This window comes from Vicugna pacos, chromosome 26 (assembly GCF_048564905.1).
Source record: "Vicugna pacos chromosome 26, VicPac4, whole genome shotgun sequence".
Classification (NCBI taxonomy): Eukaryota; Metazoa; Chordata; class Mammalia; order Artiodactyla; family Camelidae; genus Vicugna; species Vicugna pacos.
Window position 1 is genome coordinate 11,006,001 of NC_133012.1, and position 19,204 is coordinate 11,025,204.

A 19,204-nucleotide genomic window follows, 5' to 3' on the forward strand; every position below is an offset into this window, starting at 1 on the left:
CATCTGCTTGCTTCCGTAGACACATTTTCATAGACAGAAATGTGTGGATAGCCTAGAATATTAACTGTCTGTTACAGTTCTGACAGGCACCATGGAAATGTGATTTTTTTAAAGAAAAAAATAATATTTTGATGTTATTCTTAAATAATCACAATAACTAATGATATGGGTGTGCCTGTTGGGCAGTGAACAGTTCCTCAAAGCGTGGAATTGAACTTGACATTTCTATCCACATTTCCTGTTCTGTGTTGACTTTTGCACAGTACTTTTTAAATAAAAGAAAAAAAAAACTAATGAATACTTTGTTTTCAATATTGTATCATCACTAACAATATTCCAAAGAATATCTCATACATGTCTTCTCATTCATGTGTGAGAGTGGGACTGCTGGCTCCCAGGGCACTTCCATTTCCAATCCCACCAGGAAACAGCGAATTGTTACATAGTCATTGTACTAAGTAATGCTCTACCAGCATGTTTAAGAATTTCCCTTTTCTCCACCTCCTTGCCAAATTGAATAGTATTAAATTTCTCCATTTCTGCCAATCTGATGGGAGTGAGATAAATGTCATTTTTTTACAAATTGTGGCAAAATACACATAAAATAAAATTTACCTGGATTTTGTATTTAAATATAATGGAGATAATTATAGACTCACATAAATTTATAAAAAAATTATAGAGATACCTTGTTCAGCGAATTTTTACATATGAATATAGCCATGTAACCACTCCCTACATCAATATACAGAGTATTTCTAACTCCCTGGAAGGCTCCCTTGTGTCCCTGCCCATCAATACCCCATCAAAGGCAAATTATAGTGGTTTAAATTTTTAGTTCGTGGCAATAATGTTGTGTATTTATTATAAAAGGGGGGAGGTGGGCCTGGTAAGGCTGAGAACCATGGTGTCTAGTAGGACTTCCTACAACTGGTAGGTCCGAGGTAGCAGGAGGCACTCCCCATCCTTTACTGAGTCCCATGTCTGTTCTAGACTGTCGTCTCTGGTCCTGTCCAGAGAAGCACCACATTAAAATGGAATGATTAAGTGTTTTTGGTAGTAATTGGTGATGGCCTTAGAACCTACCTACCCGCCCTCCCACCACCCCCGTGCCAATTCTCATTCATGCTGCTTTTGAGTTTTTACTGAGAGAGGAGTCAGAGGAGGAGCACGATGGCTGGAGGAGCCATCTCTGAGCACCAAGCAGCAGGCAGGCACCGCGAGATGACCCAGACGGTGACACACATAGCTGGTTGTGCACCAGGAACAGCCCTGGTCTCTACACTGTGGTTTATCCGCAGTGGGTCACTCTTGGTTGCAGGGAGTAGGAAACTGAGAGCTTCTGAGTATAAACATGTAGAATTATGCACAGGGAGCCCTACTGGGCGCCTCATGTCGATTTGCTCATTTAATTCTCACAGCTGTAAAGCAAGTGTTACTGTTCCCTTTCTCTGGGTCATAAAGTAGAGCGGTTATTTTGAAATCAGCAGACAGTGCTTTGCATCCTAGCTTTGCATCCAAGTTAACCAATCAGGCACATGACCTAAGCCAAATCATGACCTAAGACCTTCTCCGGGAGGTGGCCCTTGCAAACCTGACTGAGTTGTCTCCCATCTCAGATTGGATAACAAACGTGAGTTTTTACTTCATGAAGTGAGTATACATAATATTATCAATCATACATAATTATCAAAAACACAGCTTGCCAGAGGCCTAGCAAGAAGGTTTGGGCTTCTGCACTTGACAGGTGAGCAGAATCCCTGGCTCCAGAAAGGAAACAAGCCTCCAGAGTTAGCAGCAACTAGGGCCAGCCTCAGCCCTGTCCTTGTCCTGGCCTTGCTCCTCACCAACACAAGCTCAATGTGAAAATAAATGCTCCCTACAGAGCAGAACTGCTCCCCTGCCCCCCACCAGCAACCCCACCTTGGTGGCCCAATGCCATTGGGACTGGGAAAGCTGGCAGGGGGCTGCTGCTAATTAGCATCTTATTCCAGTCTTAGCTATACTTGGGGGGCCTGGGTGCCCAGCCTTTGTGGGTTCACCTGTCCAGTTCTGAATCGGTGTCCCTGATGGGGACAGAGCATGTCTGCAGTATAAATACTTTCAGAGCCAAACAGAACAAAATGGTGAAATGTGCTTCCTTACCTCTGTCAATGACTCCCTTCCCCTCTGCTCTCTGCCCACTCCCCGGTGGCCCTGGGCCCCTGAGTCAGTGAAGGATGTCCAAGCTGACTTAACATCAGAGGATTTCAGTCTCATCCCCTCAAGGAACTGCTCACTCTCCGTTGATTCATTGGTTCATGTCACTCTTCCCTTTCTGCCCTCAAAGCCTTCCCTTAATTACAGTGCTTACCTCACAGAGCATTCTTGTCTCCCAAGGCCTTGAGCAACTAGCCCTTAACCAGGGCCTCAAACTTTCACATTGCCCCTTTGAGGTCGCTGATAAAGGCACTCCCTCTGGATGAATGTAGCCCATTTGCTGTGGGGCTTGTCTAGTGAAAGATGAACTGGATTTCAGCTGTGTTCCTTTCCTCACTGGCACTTTTGGGCAGTGCACAACTTGTACAACTGTATGGGGAAGCCCTGTCATCGACTGCTGTGTTTTACTCATCTCTGCATACCCCACTGCCTACCTTTCTGCTTGATCTCAATGAACATTTGTTGATTGAATAAGTGTATAAATTGGTGACTCACTGAGTAGCACTACTAGGCTTTGCTGGTTCACTCACTCTCTCGAGCACAATTTCGAACCCACTCTACCTGACTCTCAACAGATGATCTTGCTCCTACTGTACAGAGAAATGGAAATAGAAAGACAGCAATTGTGACCGCTTCTTCCCAACACCAAATGAAAGCCTGCCACTGCCTCTCCTTGTCCTCTAGTTAGGGCAGGGGTGCCGTCCCTCCTCCAAAGCTAGGTCCTTCATTCCTGCCTTGATTCTTGAACAAGAGCCCTTTGGAGGAACATAAAACTGTCCATCATCACTTCTCTCTCCTGTTCTCAACCTCTGGCTTCTGGATCCTTTCTATGGATTCCTTAGAACATTCACACGTCATTTCCAACAAGAACAAAACAACACACACACCTCTGCCTTGCAACGTTATCCCCATTCACTGTCCCATGAGTGAGACAGCGGGGTCAAGTAGTGTCCACTGGTTGCCTGGAGCCCATCCACATAGACTGACAGAAAGTTTGGGACCTGGGCTTGGCTGTTACACTGGGAGCACCCCAAAAGCATCTGCTCTGCCAGGTAAAATCCAAATTCCTTTGTTTGGAGTAGGAAGCTTAGCAAAATCTGATTCTATTCCAGTTACTCCCTACCTGCCTTCCCCACACACATACCCACCCTCTATAACCATTGTACCAATAGCTGACCTCACCATGACAACAGGCCTCTACACACATTATTCACATTCTAGAATGTTCTTCCTCCTTCCCTACCTGACCAACTTATACTCATCCCTCAAGAAGCCAACTCAAATGTCATAGTCTCATGAGTAGGAAATAAACTGGATTCTAAGTTTCATTCTGCTGAATTTTATCAACTCCATTGTCACTGTGATAATATTTTATTATCTCTGATGGGCAGTAACATATATGTCTCACGAATATGAAATGTGCATAGTAAACTGCTACTATTCACCACAAATTTCCATGAACTGGCCTTCCTAAACCCTCACAGTGTAAGTACCATTGACAGCATGTAGAAGATACCAAAATTGTTTCATGAATCAATTAAAAGTAAAGTTGGGTTGCTTGAAAAAAAAGAGATGCTTTCTGATCAGAGTGGTAGTTGCAACCTGTTGCTAGCTGGGCATGACACTGCCTAGCTAAAGGCTATGTTTCCCAGACTTCCTTGCAGCTAGATGCAGCCACATGATGAGGTCCTTACTCTGGAATGTAAATAAAAGGGTCAATGCACCTTCTGTGCTCAAAAGGAAATTGCCTGGCCTTCTCTTTTTCTCTTCCCCTTTCCCCAGCTGAAGCATGGATTTGATCATGACCCAGCTTTGACCGTTCAACCAATTAAGGACAACATCCTACGGATGTGACGCACAACAAGATGGAAAGAAGCCAGATCACCATCTGACCCACCAGACTGGACCACTCTGGTCTGGTGTGAGAAATAAATAAACTGAAACTTCTTTAAGCCACTGTGTGTGTATGTGCACGTGCGTGTGTGCGTAGACAGATGTCTCTTTAATATAGCAGCTTAGCGCTAAACTGCTTTCCCAGGTGGAAAGGGCAGCGAGCTTCTCCAGAGCAGAGGTGAAATCTCTGTCATTTTTTAATCTCCAGCCCCTCAAGCAAAGCACCTGATTAAAAAAAACAAATGTTCACTAAGCCTTTACTGATTGATTGAATGGGTGCCTGAATTGGTAAGAACTAAGGCCATTAAAGGGGTTGGATTAAATCTGAAGGGCCTGGGATGTCCTCGTTAGGAATTTGGACTTTGCCCACATTAAGGTTCCATGGAAAGTTTTCAAGTAGGGAAAATGTACTTTGCGTTTTCAGGCTTCTCTGAATCGTGTTAGCTGGCGACACCTGCTGGCAATTTGGAACACTGCAGCCTAACTCGGGCTATTGCTTAAGGGAAGTCGAGATGAAGCAGTTATTAAACAGCGTTAAATTACAAACAGGAAGGCTAACAACCATTTGATAAACAACAACAATCTGGAATGACTCTGGGCCAATCACTGTGATGGGTGCTAAAGTGGGGATGCAGCAAATGGTTCCTAGTGTGGGAATTTTAGGTTTGGGGTGTTTTTTTAACAGATGTGTTTCTGTCCTTTACTCTTGATAAGTTATGATAAATGCCTCTTCCATCTTTTCCCTCTTCCTGTGATTCTTTCTTGTTCATTTGCATCGATTTGTGCTTTTCTCATTTCTACCAAAGGAGTAAGTCATTTTGATTAAAAAAAAAGGGGGGGGGAACCACAACCAAATCAAACCAAACCAAAACAAACCCCCATGCTATCAGGAGAGATTAGCCAACTTCTTGGATGAGACAGCACACCTGAGGTCTTTGGCTGGACCCATAGGGGAGATTTTTCTCAGTTTTCAGTTTTGAGAGAAGACATTCTATTCCTAAACACCAATCTAATCACACCTGAAGATGCCATGCGGCCCCTTCAACGATACTTTGCCGTTTAACGTTGGCCTCCAGGAAGGAGGCTTGGAGAAACTCCCTGCCCTGCTTTTAGCAACTGTATAAGACTGTGCTTTTCTCTATGTCAATATTACACCTTAGTTTTAAAAATCTTTATTTTATGTTGTAGTCAGACACCGCAGATCTCTAATATAATGTATGAATGAGTGGCCCAGATAAAAAAGCTCCCAAGGGAAGGGAGACCTAAATGCCAAGGGCCCTAGGAGAGGATCTGTACGTGGAGGGAGAAGGGAGCTTGGTTAAGTCTTGAAGGGAAAACAGGGGGCATAGGTACCTGCCCATTCCTACCAGTTCTCTCACCCTTTCAACTCTTCTCCTGGCCACTGCAAATTGCAAAAAAACTAGTTTTTGAGATGGTTTTAAAAATACTTGATTAACTAGCCACCCCCGCCTCCCACCCCGAGTCAATCTAGCCTGGCACCCAGCATTCCTCCACCACAATTACCAACTGGAAGCCTAAATGTATGAGTGTCTAAAATAAAGGCACACAGGGCTATCAGAAGTGAGAGGGTGGCCTTCCCTGCGTGGATTGTGCAGAATTTTCTTTTTGCGGGGGGACCCCAACAGTGAATTAAGTTAAAAATAGCAGGCAGCTACAGCAGGAAGGGGCTGGAGTTTCCTGCCAAAGTCTTGAAATCTATTTTTTTTCGGGGGTGGGGGTGTAAGTAATTCTTTTTTTTTTTTAGAGGCAGTACTGGGAATTGAACCCAGGACCTCATGCATGCTAACCTCTACCACTTGAGCTATACCCTCCCCCTTGAAATCTGTATTGATGGCCATGCATCTCTATGCACAGAAAAGGTACTCTTCTGATTCTTTGCTTCCAGCTGCTGGACAAGGAAGCAGAAAGAGCTATTGGCCCTTGTTCATGAGGCCAGGCTTTCAGACCTGGCGGTAACCAAGGCTGGAATGAAGTCTTCAGTGTTAATGACTGGCTCCTTTGCATCAGTCCAGCCTGTTCCCAGGCAGGCAGGTGGGCCGGGATCGCTGGGGTCCCAGGCTGTTCCACCAGATCGGCCAGATCCTCAGCCCGTCACTAGCCCTGCGAACTCCATGCCTGGCCACGTCCCTCACCTGCCTCCCGGTGGCCACTAGAGGCTCCTCACTGCATGTTGGCAATGCCTTGACGCAGGATACTGTGGCCCAGCCAGGTATAAACATTCACAAGGATTATCGTCTAGAGCCAAGTGTCTATTTCTGCCCTGAGGCCAAGTCAGCAGCAGGCCTGGAGGGATAGCTGAGGACTTGAGCTTGGGTAGGAGGCCCCTTTAGCTTTCTATGGGCTCAAAGCAATGAGGCCTCCGAGATGAGAGGGCTGTGGATCTGCATCTAAATCTAGCACCACCCTGGGTGGATCCCATAGCTCCCACCTCACCCTAGTGGATATTCAGACGGTTGGGAAGGTGGTAGAAGAGAATCAGACCTGAGTGTGAGGCTGCTGGTATTGTGTGTGTGTGTGTGTGTGTGTGTGAAAGATGTTTACTTCTAGCCCAGGAAAACTTTCCTGTGCCTTGCTGTCGGGGGAAGGTTTCCAGGGACTCAGTCAGCCACACATCCAGGGATGCAGCCACACTCGTAGCTTCGCTCAGGCTGCCTCCAACAGGGTGCCCAGCGGTCCTCCCCTCCTGGTTGTATAGCCTCCCCTGACCACACACACTGAAGAGAGCCAACCTGTGTAACCAGTAGGACATTGTGGAAATGATACAGTGAGTGACTTCCGAGACGAGGTCCTAAAAGGCCCCGCAGCATCTGCCGTGCTCTCTCTTGGATCCCTTGCTCTGGGGGAAGCCAACCCTGTGGAGGCATCCACCTGGCAGGGAGCCGAGGCCTCCCAGCCAGCTCTAGTTCACCAGATGTGTGAGCGAGCCTTTGGGAAAGAAATCCTTCACACGCCTGCGGCTCCACAGACATTCTAGCTGTACCCTCATGAGATCCCAGGCCAGAACAATCCTGCTGATTCACTCCTGGACCCCTCACCCTCACTGACGCTGAGGTAGTAAATGTTTATGGTTGTGTTGAGACACTCAGTTTTGAGGTTACACAGCAACGGATAACAAATACAGAAAGCAATGCTGGGACCTTCAGAGGACACGCAGGGGCCTCTCGGCAGGTGTGGCCCGCCTTCCTGTGGTGAACCACAGGAGCTTTCTGTCCTGCCCGCAAACCTCATCCCCACCCCGGGTTTAATTCACAGCAGCCCAGGGAGAGGCTGAGAAGTATTTTCTCTTGCCATCGTGACCCCATCGTTGTCTGAAAAGTCACCAAGCTCCTTCAAGTTTCTGTTCTCTAGCATCGCCCCTACCCCAGCCCTGCAAGAGGAATTTATCCCTCAGCACACGCTCACCTCAGGACCTCGTGGAACCTCACAGCCCTGCACAGGCAATGACTCCTTGGACCGCTGAGAGGTCCCCAGGTCTGATGCACTGAAATGTTATCGCCAACAACCTACTCATGCTTTCCTCACCAACCTTGAGCCTCCTCTTATCTGAGGAGAATCTCTCCATTAGCAATCAGTTTTTACAGCAGATACAACACTGAGCTCCCCCACCTTTTAAAGGAAATTTTATAAAAATGTTTTCTCTGTAAGACTAATATAAGCTCATTTTAGAAAAAGTGGAAAACACACATGGCAACAAGGTATGCACACGTTGGCAAAGCAAATTCACTGTAAGTAATGTTTAAGAAATGAAGTGCTGAAGTAATTAATTTTGTCGTGGCCAAAGCTTTGAAATAAACAGGTCTGCAACCTGGAGGCTTTGTGTGTTAAAGGCATATACTGGCAAACAACAACTTAGAATCTTCTAGAAATACTATGGTTGCAGATAAAAGGGAGGAAAGTGATCTTTGTGGTCCTCTTTCTGTCTAATCAGAAAGAAATGGCCATCAGGTGGGGAGGATGGTAGGGAAAGGACATGACACGAAACACCTGTGCTCTGATTGGATTTTTGCTCAATGCCTGACACCTGTGATCTCTGTGGATTCCTTCCATGCCCACCCCCACCAAATACTTCACTGCGCCCCACAGTGACAACCATTGCCCTGTTCCCCACTCAAGTGCCAGAGCTCTGCCCAGACCCATGTCCCTCTGAGGCCACAGCCTGCTGTATGTAGTTTGTGAGGACTGACACAAAAAATACCACCGCCTGGGTGCCTTAAAACAACAGAAATTTGCTCTCTCACCTTTTCAGAGGCTGGAAGTCCAAAATGAAGGTATCAGCAGCGTTGGTTCTTTCCCAGGGGCCCCGAGGGAGGATCCGGTCCCCGCCTCTCTCCCAGTGGTGCCAGCAGTCCCTGGCATTCCTTGGCTTGTAGACACATCTGTCCAATCTGTCTCCGCCCTCACATGTCATCCTCTTCTCTGTCTGTGTCTTCACGTGCTCTTCTTAGAAGGACACCAGTCATTGGATTCAGGGCTCACCTTGATCTAGTATGACCTCATCTTACTGAACGAATTACATCTGCAAGGACCCCATTTTGAAATAAAGTCTTGTTCTGGGGTTCCACGTGGATCTGAATTTGCAGAGGACAATTCAGTCCAGTACATCAGGGCTCAAACAATCCACATTTTAGCCATTAGCCATGATAGCACCTGGGTTATCGCCAATGGATTAGAAATCCCCAACTCGTGAGAAATGAAGGTACAGGAAGAAGAGATCACGAAAAGAAAAGCTTGAAACCCGATCTCTGTTGAAACACGGTGGACTAAACAAGGTTTCTGGAGGCCCCGGGAGAGCCTGGATGAAGATTTTGCTGTCTTCCTCGTTGCTAGGAGAAAGAAGGAGAGCAATTCTTTGCAGGAGGAAACTTTCTAAAACACGGGTAATGAAAGCAAATCTGGAAACTAAGAACTGGATCGCAAGTACTTTAGGCAAGAAAACAGTGCAATGACTGTTATGCAACCTATAAAACTATCTTTAAGAAGAGTTCTTAAGGACAGGGGAAAATGCTTGTGCTATAACGCTCCACAAAAACGCCAGGATTTAAAAATGTATTGCAGCATAAGCTGCAATTAAGAGGAAACATTTCCAGAAAATAAGGCTGGTGCCAACTGTGAGGTGGGGTGATCTAAGCAGAGGACTATTGCCTTTTATTTTACACACTTTTGTGTTGTCTGAATTTTCCCCCAAACTTGGATGAAGGGGTCAAAAGGCACAAACTTCTAGTTATAAATAAGTACTAGGACTATAATGTTGTATATGATTAATATAATTAACCCTGCTGTATGTTATATATGAATGTTGTTCTATATGAACATTGTTAAGAGAGCAAATTCTAAGAGTTCTCATCACAAGGAAAAAAAGTTTTTTTTCTTTTTCTTTTCTTTGGTATTTATGTGAGATGATAGATGTTCACTCAACCTATTGTGATAATCATTTCATGATGTATGTAAGTCAAATCATTATGCTGTACACCTTAAACTTATGCAATGCTGTATGTCAATTATAGCTCAATAAAACTAAAAGAAGAAAACACTGTAAATTTGAAAATAGGCTTAGATTTACAGAAAAGTTGCAAAGACAATACAGAGTTCCCAAAGATCCAGTACCATTTCCTCTACTGCTAACGTCCTACATTTGTCACAAATATTAAACCGTTATTGTCGACTGATGTCCATTCTTTATTGCGATTTTTAAAGTTTTCGTTCTAACGTCCTTTTTCCGTTCCAGGATCCCATCCAGGACACCACAGGACATTTGGTGGTCATGTCTCCCTAGGCTCCTCTAGACTGTGACAGTTTCTTAGACTTTCCTTGCTTTTGATGACCTTGACTGTTTTGACGAGTTCCGGTCAGATATCTTGTAGACTGTCCCTCTGTTGGAGTTTGTCTGATGCTTTCTCTCATGATTAGACTGGGGTTACGAATCTGGGGGGAAAAGATCGCAAAAGTTAAGTGCCATTCTCATCACATCATCTCAAGAGATATATTACTTTTTTCAGTGAAACATACAATAAAATATATTTTAAATAAGGATTACACTAGAAAAATAGCAGTGTTTGAGTGTGGGTTATGAGGGCTTTCCTAATATCTTTATGGTCTTTGATAAAAAGCATAAAAATATTTCATAATTAGAAAAAGAATTGGGGGGAGGGTTTGGCTCAGTGGCTGAGTACATGCCTAGCATGCATGAAGTCCTGGATTCAATCCCCAGTACCTCCATTAAAAAAAAGAAAGAAAGGAAAAGAATTAACCCCCCCAAATCTAACTGGAAATATCCAAGAAGAGCAGGAGAGGCACTTGGCTGTGGGAGAGTCGGCCTGGGTCCGGCTCAGGGACGGAGTGTCAGCGTGATGGGGAACACGCCCGGCCTGGATGCTGGGAGCAGTCAAGATTACTAATGGCGGGTCGGAAAGTAACTGAAACAAAGGGAGAGCCAGGACTGGGGGCTGGGAAGACAGCGCTAATGAGAACACTGAGAAGCATTCCAGGCGAAGGGGTCACCCAAAAATGTAAGCAAGCCTGGAGCTAAGATTAGTTATAGCCAAATAAGTCTTGAAGGATTCAGGGGGTGCAGGCAGCTGGGTGAAACATCGGGCACCTATGCGTCTCCGATTCCGGCAACGCGCTGCTTTATGTAAATACTGACTTTTTAGGGAAGACAGAGAGGAGCCTCTTTCTTTTTCCACTGCAGGGATTAGGAAAAGTTTATTGATTTTTAAACAGGCTGTTTCTAATCTGGGCTTATTTTAGATCTAATAAGACTGTTATCATTATTTTTTAATTGGGTACGGAGAAGGGAATTCGATGTCAATCCATGAGTCAAGTATTTTTAATTGCTTTGGAAGACATTACATTAAAACTAAGATCGGAGGTCACACGCGAGCCCCAGGACACTGGTCCCATGAGGGTATTCTATTGGAACCAGTATGTCGCTCCTGCTCTTGGTCCAGCATTAAAACAGCTGGGCAGATGGGTTGGGGTCCATTTAATGGGGCAAATGACCAATGTTCAGAGAAAGCGTTCTTTCATTTATGATGGGCAAACTTCTATTCCTCCTTTCAAGACCCGAACCAAGTGTTGTGACATCTCTTCAAATTCTCTCAGGCATCACACTGGCTTTGTCCTCTGCTCCCACTATGGAATGTGTAACATGGCTAAGGTCTCCTCTATTCAAAGGGCATAAAAATCAACTCCCTTTCTACCTCACAGGTTATTCTAAGGAACAAGTGAGCCCAGTTTTTGTGAAAGGTTTTGGAGTCTACACAGCGTCATGTAAGTGCTGGGTGACATTACTATAAAAATATCTACAAGTGAACAGTATGTGTCTATCTGCACAGGTAGCTGTCCCTCTGTACAAAGACTCCTCTGGGAGGAAGGAAGTCGACAAACATTGATGATGGATAATTCAGTCTATTTGAATTCAGCATCCCGTCTTCCTGACCCTTTCTCTAGCAGCTGCTCATAGCTGGGACCACTGACTTCATTCATCCTCACCCCTCAGTGCAGGTTCCTCAGCTGGTGCTCAGGCAGTAAGTAATTACAGAGTTTAAGCACCCCCGCACCCCCCCAATTCCTGTGGATTTAGGAACCCTGGCCCTCAGCTGACCCCCCCAGGTTCCCATCTTGGTCCCAGCTGTGCTTGGCAGCCAATCCTATGGGGTGGGGTGGGGGTGTCCAGAGCCTCAGAGAAGCCCAGGGCTGCATCACCACCCAACAGCACTTCCTGTGAGGTTCTTGCTGATCTCTCTTCCTGGGAGCTGGAATTCTGGACAGGGCATTAAGATCCAAACTCAGGAGCACCGGTTACCTGAATTTCCTAGGCTGTGTCTCCTTCTCCAGGTGGGAACTTGCTGCCACCTAGAACCTAAATGAGGTTTGAGAGCTGACCCTCTGTCAGTGGCCAGACACATCCTCCCTCTCCTGTTCCATGTAGTGGGCAGAGTCTAGACCTCCTCCTCACCTGTCCTGTTTTGCTAAGAAAATGTCCTGCTTAGGCGCCCGTCCTAAGTTTTAACAAGTTGCTTACTAATTTGTTTCTTGTCTACACATATATTCAGGTGTGATCTCTTCCATTATACCTCTCCAAACTGCCAAACCCACCCATATTTGAATAGTGTTCTGCTCTAATTTAGAATATCTGCTCCCATCTCAAATATACTGAGGACCCACCTAATGATGACAACAATAAAATAGGAACCATTAACAGGGCACCAAGCTAAGTGCTGGACACCCTCTCATTGAGGGATGTTATCTTCTCTTTATAGGTGAGGGCCTGGAGACCAAGGGGCTAACCCAGGGTGCACAACAGAACGGAGATTCTGCCCAGAGCTGGTGCTCGTGACTGTGCTGTGACTCGAGCATGCAAACAGCTGTGGAACAGAGCTGGGCTCCCACAATTGACTAGGTAGTGTGACGTACTTACAGAGGTTTTATTACATTTCCAGCTACATGTCATTTTTTTTCCTCTGGAAAATCCAAGGGGCCGTGTTCATTTTACCCTGTCTTCTCCAACGCTGTGCCGTTTATATTGAAAGCTATCGAAAGCTGTGGGGAATAAAATAATCAGACGTAACTTCTGCTTTCAAAAGGTTTTAATATAGGAGATAAATGGGAAATGAAGCGCACGCTGAATGAAGCTTTGAGCAAGACTCTTTTCTGTTTCCTTTTGGCTGCCTAGAAATGGCATTGGCTCAATTTATTATGCTGAAAATCTCAAATTGGAGAAAGTCCTTGACTTAAGCAGTGAATGGCTAAGTTTTAGGAGCACCATCTTTGTGTGTGTTTTAAGGGGCAAGGATGAGACCTGAGGGTGGGGTGATGCTGATACTGCCAACTGTCACAAAAGGTGGCTGGCTGCCCAGGGATTCGGAGAGAATAAATTTTACATCTGGTCACCCTGGAAGCCATACCATTTCCCAGTTCCTCCAGTCTGCCCTGGAATTATTGTTGGGTTCAGTTAGCAAAGCTTTACTGATGGCCCACTGTGAACCAGAGTGTGGAGAAAGCAGGGTGTTAAAGTTGCAAAGGGTATGGTCTCTGACTTGGAAGGGTTTATCACTGAGGGAGGAGGGCAGAGTTGTCAGTAAGAGCAGGTCAGCTCAGTGACAGAGGTCGGGATCAGGTGCTGTGATAGCCTAGAGAAGGGATTTAGCCCAGTCTTGGAGTGTGGTGTAGTATGGGGGGTGAGTGTACGTGTACGTGTATGTGTTTGTCTATATGTGTGTCTGAGTGTGTGTCTGGGTATAAAAATTAATAAACAGAAACCTCAACTTATCTTAAATAGACTTGGGAGTCCAGAATGGGGTGTTTCAGGCCCTGTGATGACAGCAGGGCCCAATGGAAAGAAGAAAGACTCCTCTTCTTCCCTGGCAAGGACTCAACCAATGAAAAGCCATGGACTCTGTTTACTACGGCCTCCCCGTCTTCCACCAACCAATCCCCCATAAAAGTCAGCTCCTTCCCTTGCCACGTTGGGGGACTCGCACCTGGCTCGCTATGGCTGCAGACTCCAAACTGCAATTGTCGGGGAGAGAAATTTTCCTCTACCCTTCAAGGATCTTCTGGTTGGTCTAACAATTAAGTGGACATGAAACAGATTAACAAGAGAAAATCAAACAGAAGTTTAATGACATGTACACATGGGAGAGACCCAGGAAAATTAACTCACCAAAATGGCCAAAACCCCCACCTTAAATACCAAGAGGATGTTAGGGGTCGTGGTTTGAGACTTCAAAGGTGAGGAAAGCAATTCACATGGAGATGGAAAAGCAAATGTTTGGTAAATAAATGTCTGCTGGGATCCGCAGAGACAGTGGGACCCAGAGTGGACTCTGATCTCTAGGAGTTCCCCCACCACACCGACACCATGCTCTCCGCAGCTGTCTCCAATGATTGCTCTATTCTGGGAACAGGCCCTCTAGTAAAATTTTCAGGCAGTTAGGGGGAAGGCCAAAGTTTCTTCCCAAGTTTTCTGGGCCTTCATTGTTTTCAGCTTGAAATAATTCTCATGACAAAGAGGCATTTTAGGGTGGCAAGTTTGGCTCCCCTCCACAATTCTCTGCTGATCTGAATAAACCCACCTTTTTGGCAGTCTCTGTTTCAGGTCAACAGTGTATACAGCTTCCTTGAAGACAAGACACCTGACCTGAATCTTGAAAAGAGATTTCAAGCAAAGAGAAGGGCAGGGCATGTACACAGAGGCAGCAGACGACAAGCAGAGAGCTGGGATGGGAGGAGGGGAGGTGAGAAGGTGGGGAGGTGAGGCTGAAGAAGAGGCAGGGGTGAGGGCTAGGAGGCCCAAGGCTGATGGATGAAGCAGGTAGGTTAATCCTGTAGCAGACCAGGGTCCTGAGAAGCAAGGGAAAGACAAGGTTAGATTAGCTTCTTGGAGACACTGCTCTGGTGGCAGCCCGGATACTGGAGTGATGGTGGGCACGGGTGGCGATGGGATACTGAGCTTAGTCACCAAGGAGAACAGTCCCGGGGAGAGGCAATCAGAACCCAAATTCCAGCAGTGGAGAAAGGGATGGAGAGGAGAAGGTTCCATCCTGCTGCCCCACAGCCCAACCAGCCTTCCCATCTCCTCCCACAGCCCTCTGTCCTCTCTGCCCTCTGCCAGTCCTTCCCCAGCAGACCCCAGCCTTCCGATGATCCACCTGCTGCAAGTTTTCCCTTAAACCACTGGGAAGCCAGAAGCCAGGGGAGAGGGAGAGACCAGTCAGGGAGGGGGCAGAGCAGAGACCCCCCAAAGTCCCAAGCCCATTATCCATGCTTTCATCTGCTCTTTGCAGTTTATTAAGTCCAGTTACTTCTCTATAGGCTTAATTGAACTGTACACCTAGACAGATGTGAGGGGTTAAGCTATGCTGTTGGGGAATAGGGGTTCTAACTCTGGGGTGGTCTTACAGCACCATTTCCTTTTTCCTTTTAATGAAAACAAATTTTCCTCCTCCCCCACCTGCCACCCTGCTCCAGGATGTCCAGGCAAAGACTGACCACTCCGGGGAGACTACCTCCCAAATAAGGTTCCATGGTGAGAGTTTCCTCATAAGAGCTTATTCTTTGCTTCTAGAAGACATTTCAATAAATATCAGATTAGATTCTCACGTAAACAGTGTCTGTTGTGGAGACAGGAGAGAATGTAAGTGTCATGAGACTGCTAGAAAATGGATCAGTGACTTTCCAACTCTTACTTTGGTGAAATCAAAACCAACATGCATTTCCAAGCACCTGCCTGGTTGATGCATTGCACTAGGGAGTGGGGTCGGCAGTAGGTGAGTAAGATCACAGCCCAGTCCTGTCCTCAGGGAGGTTGGTACACCAGCGCATGGAGCACAGGGGCTGTGGCCGACTCTGCCCAAGGATCTGTGAGTGCTTTGTCTGAACTGGGTTTTTTAATGGTAAGTGGGTGTTAGACAGGCAAAGACAAGAACATTCAGAGCTGAGGAAACAGTGTGACTGGTGGTATGGCGGGGTGGGGTGCTGGGCAGGGGAGACAGTGGGTGTGGCTGGAGGCCTGGGTACTTGGGACTGAGTGGAGAGAAGACGGTAAAGTTGCCTGGGGGTTGGTGCAAAGGCCCTGGGACACCAGGCGCTGGGGTTGGGCTTTACTAAAGTACAGGCAACTAGAAGTCATTGAACCTGTGTGGGCAGGGTGTATTTTGTGTTTTAGGAAGATAACTAGATGGACCAGAGAGAGGGGTGAAGGTGACGAAGCCTTCTGCAGGAAGTGGGCTGGGGACAAAGGGACAGTGTTTCAAAATATTTAGGATGTAGGATTGAGTTGAGCTGGCTGCTGATGGTGTGAGAAGGAGTAACGTCTGACAGAAAGTTTGCTAGTTTGGGGAAATACATCCCTACCGTGCACTTGGATACCTGAGGAGGGGTAATGCTTTTACAAACTGGTATCATGTTGGGTGAATCTAAGGATGGAATTGCCTAAGGACTTGTCAGAAGGCAAAAAGGAAGGGTTAAAGGAGGGCATATGAAGAGATATTTGGCCTTTGTGGCCAGATGGAACCTGCTGGTTTTCCTAATGTCTGCAAGTCTGCTGTATGTAATGGGGCTCTCAATCCACACATGAAGCATTTCTGGGAGGCTGGTCGGATGAAAGCACACGTTGAATGCAGTACTAGACAGACATCAGGTGGAGCTCACTAGAAGGCAGCTGGAGCTTGGATATCAGAAGATAGAGGGTGGGAAATTTGGGCCCAAAGAATTAGCATACTGCAGGAAGCTAAGCCAGCGGTGTGGGTGGAATCACTCAAGAAGGGCCAGGACAGAAACCCAAGGAGCAGCTAAGGAGGGGGTGGCAGTGGAAACTGAGCCAGGAAGAAGATAAGGAGAGAACAGAGGCTGGGTATCACTGTATGATGGACTAGGCTGGTCACAGGGCAAGTAAAATCAGTAAAGCCAGTGAGAGTAGTAGACAGGTGGAGTGGGAGCAAGGGGAATGGGTTGGGGCTGGGCGGGGAGGAGGGCAGGAAGTGGTATGTTAGCCTGGGCAGTCAGCCCCTGTGCGGGCTCTAAATTCTCTCAATCCAGGCTCAGCCTAATTTGCTGTTGGTCCATCATCCACGGCTCTAAGGGAGGCTGCCATCTTGATCTTCTGGGGCTTAGGCCTCCAGGATCAGAGGTAAAGCAAGAAGGGTCTTATACTCTCCCTTTGCTCAGGCTTCTGGACCCCTGGGCCAATACCACTCTCTCCTGTTTTGCACTGAAACAAATATCAGTGTCAATACCATTCACTGATATTTCTGAGCATGGCTTTGAGCTTGTGGTAGGAACATGCCAGGAGAAAAGCAAGAAAAAAGCTTCTTAAGAATCTGCTGCTCGTTGGCTGAGAGATTGGGTGTTGGGCTGATTGATGAAGGTCTGGATGCTCAGCAGTCAGGGGAGAAAAGCACTCCTCCCCCGCCATCAGAAGAGCCACATGGCCTTTCCTAATCCTGGCAGGCCAGCTGCCGTCTTCATGGTTAAGCACCTCTAACAATTACCATGTGTCAGCTGGAAATTTTACTTAAATAAAGAAACAAATGGCAATCCTAATAATGCCATAAAGGGTCTGTGTGCCTAGGTTTACATCACAGGTGGAATCCTGTTCTATATGTGCAAACTTTAAATGTATGAAGTTTTATAATCATCTCTGAAGATTTAAAAAAATTTTTTTAAATTGAAGTATAGTCAATATACAATGTTCTGTTAGTTTCTGGTGTACAACAGAGATTCAGTTATACATACATATATTCCTTTTCCTATTGTTTTTCATTATAGGTTATTACAAGATGTTGAATATAGTTCCCTGTGCTATACAGTACGACCTTGTTGTTTATCTGTTTTATATATAGTAGTTAGTATCTGCAAATCTTATACTCTCATTTTATCCCTCTCCACCCCCTTCTCCCCGGTAACCACAAGTTTGTTTTCTATGTCTGTGAGTCTGTTTCTGTTTTGCAAATAAGTTCATTTGTGTAAAAGTTTTTTTTTTTTTTGGATTCCATGTGTAAGTGACATCATATGGTATTTTTCTTTCTCTTTCTGGCTTACTCATCTCTGAAGATTTTTAATGTGAGGATGTGACTGAAGGAGGCGGCTGCACGTATGGGGAAATCTGTGGCGTCTTATTTTGACAATTTTGTATCGACAACTCATTTTTTTCTTTAAATTTTTTTTCTGGAATGAACTTGAACCATTAGGGTAATTTCTGGTTCTTATCCATTTACTTGTTGGGTGTGTACCACGCACTGTGCTAGGATACCTGCGGAGAGGTAATGCTTTCATAAACCACCTCCTGGTGTCATGTCAGGTGTATCTCCAAGTGGACTCACCTAAGGATGTGGCAGAGGCAAAAAGGAAGAGCTAAAGGAGGGCGTATGAAGAGAGATTTGGCCTTTGTGCCCAGATGGGAGTCTGCTAGTTTTTTCTAATGTCTGCAGTTGTGCCATTAATGTCAACCACTGTCTGCTGTATAAAGCGGGCTCTCACTCCAGACCCTCACATGAGGCATTTCTGGGAGACTCCCAGGGACTGCACTGGGGCCGTTGGCTGTACATGTCGGTTCTTGAGGGCAGCGTCTCAGATCTAGTTGAGGGATAACAGGAAAATCCTGTTTGTGTCTCTGTGTCTCTCTGACCTGCACTAGAAATATTTTTAGCAGTCCTCTAGTTGAAACCTCATTATTACATGTGATGAGAACAATAGAACTTGCCCTTTTTTCTTCTTTATCATGGCTACCAAAAATCACAGACAAGTTTTTCAGTTCAGAATGTTGGGGACCTTATTGCCTCCAAATTTTCCAGTCAGAGATGAAAGAGCTGGACATATGGCAAAAGCACACTGCCAGTCTGATTGTTCTTTTCTATTTGCCGAAAGGCGAGCCTCAGAGGATCCTGAGTTAGAAGAATGAGCTTGGGACTGGGGTGTACCGGAAGATTCCCATCCAATGGCGTCTTGTTTCAAAATTGTTTTAAAGCCTTAAACATGAATGTAGCTGCAACTTCACACAGAAGGTAAGATTCTGTGGATCCAGAGTGACTCTGGTGACTGCCCCTGGATCTGAGCAGGGACAACTCCCAGGAAAGGGGAGCAGAGATTGAGAGACACCCCAACTGTGTCTTCTACTCCATTCAATTGAAGATGAATTTGCTCGTCTGTACACCTGAACTTCAGGAAATTTTCATTTATACTGAGTCCCTAGAATCTGAAAATGCTCTCCTTTCCTATGGAGATGACAATTAAGAGAGAAAATTTATTGATCTTACTTTCAGATCAAAATCTCCATTATGTTGATCTAGGTCTTTGATCTTTGTTGCAAACCTAGCCTTGAGGGATTTATGTTACTTCCCATATTGTAGTTTCAGATCCCGGCCACCATCACCACCACCACCACCATCCCTCACCCACCCACAAACACATAAGCTAAAACAACAGATGTCTCCCTGGATATTCAGCTTAAAAGTTGTCATGGTTGGCCTATTGATTGATATCAATCATCTGAAGTGGTGAATCTCAACGTGTAGTATCCCATATTTCATTTCACAAACTCTCGCATTTCCAAGAGTGCTGTGAGATCTGGGTGTGATGTGTTTTACTGAAT

The 19,204-nt window shown here is 45.8% G+C and overlaps 2 long non-coding RNA genes across 2 annotated transcripts; one reads left to right on the plus strand and one right to left on the minus strand.

Moving 5' to 3' along the window:
• The first annotated feature begins 3,456 nt into the window (after positions 1-3,456).
• LOC140689404 (uncharacterized) lies at positions 3,457-4,151 on the plus strand. The gene is made up of 2 exons (XR_012064320.1): positions 3,457-3,684; positions 3,982-4,151. It is a non-coding gene; the product is annotated as an uncharacterized lncRNA (long non-coding RNA).
• Positions 4,152-9,714: 5,563 nt separating this feature from the next.
• LOC140689471 (uncharacterized) lies at positions 9,715-17,505 on the minus strand. The gene is made up of 4 exons (XR_012064450.1): positions 14,190-17,505; positions 13,596-13,679; positions 12,533-12,654; positions 9,715-10,035 (listed from the first exon to the last, which is right to left on the minus strand). It is a non-coding gene; the product is annotated as an uncharacterized lncRNA (long non-coding RNA).
• Positions 17,506-19,204: the final 1,699 nt, after the last annotated feature.